The sequence below is a fragment of the Paramormyrops kingsleyae genome, chromosome 17 (assembly GCF_048594095.1).
Source record: "Paramormyrops kingsleyae isolate MSU_618 chromosome 17, PKINGS_0.4, whole genome shotgun sequence".
Classification (NCBI taxonomy): Eukaryota; Metazoa; Chordata; class Actinopteri; order Osteoglossiformes; family Mormyridae; genus Paramormyrops; species Paramormyrops kingsleyae.
Window position 1 is genome coordinate 17,733,894 of NC_132813.1, and position 2,443 is coordinate 17,736,336.

Genomic DNA, 2,443 nt, shown 5'->3' on the forward strand with positions numbered 1-2,443 from the left:
GCATTCTCTGAGCTGTGAGTGTGCGGGGATGTGGAGACGCAGAGCGCGGGGATGTGGAGACGCAGAGCGCGGGGATGTGGAGACGCATGTGGAGATGCAGAGTGCGGGGATGTGGAGACGCAGGGCGCGGGGATGTGGAGACGCAGGGCGCGGGGATGTGGAGACGCACAGTGCGGGGAGGCAGGGCACACTAACGCGGGCCGACGGAGATGCAGAGTGCGGGGATGTGGAGACGCAGGGCGTGGGGATGTGGATACGCAGGGCGCGGGGATGTGGAGACGCACAGTGCGGGCCGACGGAGATGCAGAGTGCGGGGATGTGGAGACGCAGAGCGCGGGGATGTGGAGACGCAGGGCGCGGGGATGTGGATACGCACAGTGCGGGGAGGCAGGGCACACTAACGCGGGCCGACGGAGATGCAGAGTGCGGGGATGTGGAGACGCAGAGCGCGGGGATGTGGAGACGCAGCGTGCGGGGAGGCAGGGCACACTAACGCGGGCCGACGGAGATGCAGAGTGCGGGGATGTGGAGACGCAGAGCGCGGGGATGTGGAGACGCAGCGTGCGGGGAGGCAGGGCACACTAACGCGGGCCGACGGCACAGGCAAGCGGTAAGACGCAGATTCTGGCACAGGATTAAAGCACTTTCATCAGAATGCGCAGTGGCATCCCTTTATTTCTTCATTTTACTATTATTTTACAATTTACAAACTAGATATAAAAGACCATAAATAAATGACATAAGTTATATGTACCTAAATCTGTCAAAAGAAAAACAAAATAAAACAAAACATAAAAGATACAAATTATTCTATGACTAGAACAGATGTAATCAGATGCATAAAATGACAAAATAAATCATGTTTTGTTAGTTTTTTCCTGTCATAAACTAAATTAAAATGCATTGTACAGTACATTCTATGTTACTCTCCTCCATCAGACCTTGCATATTCCAAACAAATCCTTGAAGGATTAAGAAAAAAAATCACTAAATTGTTATTTGAGGACAGCAGAGATGTTTGAAATATGTGACTTTCAGACATATTACAAAAAAAAAAAAATCCAATAAACACAATTTACGTCCTTGAAAACAGGCCTCACTGACAGACATTTGGTGCAAATTAGAAATGAACAATGCAAAAAGAAAAAAAAAAAAACAAATATAGTATACACTTTTCCCTTTTCAAAGCAGCCCTGCAGCACAGTGATTACTCAGTTTGTCACTGCACCCGCACGAATGGTCCAGGCCGCTCTGGGATGAATGATTCAGCCCGACTGCTGTCCACCAGGAAGTTCCACAACAGCCCATCTGCTGGTCAATCAGAGATCAGCTCATATTCAGCGAGTGCCTAGGGCTTAGTCTGTGATTGGTGCAAGGTGTTTGAAGGGGCGGGGCTTCCCCGATGGGCAATGGTCATTAGAAGGCTGGCAAGTCCGGTCTCTTTACATGTTTCTTTTTATGTAATAAATTCCTTCTGGTCTCCTCATGCTGCCCAAGAATTTGTGTGAACCTTGTTTCATTTGCGACAGACGAACAGCAACCCAGTCTCATGTTAGAGTTTCTTATTTTCCTGTCGTCGTGCTCCATGACCACAGCAAGACTGGATGAACTGGTAGCACTGAGGGGACATTCAGTCACACACTGGTGACATGCGAACAGACCCATTAAAACAAATGAGGTCAGCAGACGAGTAACGACACTTGTGACATCACATTCCGCTAGTATCACTGAAGTTCAGGTCTTTGTTTGCATGGGGGGTGGGGGGGGGGGTTCCCTCATCCTGGACGAAGTGGGAGATGTGGCCCCGAAGTGGGAGATGTGGCCCTTTTGCTCCACTGTAGGGTGGCGCCATTTTCACCACCACTTCTGATGACGGGCTGTGACAGCTGGATTGGACGGGGGGGGTGGGGGGAGGAAAGCGTACAATGGTCAGATGATGATGTGCAAGCCTGGGGGGACCGTCTGACTAACCCAGCAGCTGAGGGGGCACATTTCCCCCCCCCCACCCCCCACCCAGCGGCATGTCACCGGGCCAGAGCCGCACTGAGGATCGGCTTTCTGTCTGACTGAAATACTCCAGCGAGAGGTCGGGGAAACGGGACGAGGTTCCGGGCTGAAAACGAGACACGAGATGGGCGGTGCTGCTTACCTTAAGCCGACGTCCACAGAGCATCCCATAATAAGGCAGGTTTCCATCATATGTATCTTGTTTTTTGGTGGCTGCTGCCAGATGCTGTCGTCTTTTTGGAGTGGGATTGAAACAAACACACATGTGGGCCCAGGGGGAGCTGCGGGTCTGTGTCCGGGACGAAAATCGCTGGTGCTCAGCTGGTCCAGAAGCACATCCAGTCAAACGGAAGCAAGAGGAAAAAACAAAAGTCGACCCATTTGGAAGGTGGGTCTATATGAAGGCCAGGACAGGGATGGAGGGGCGGGGGGGGGC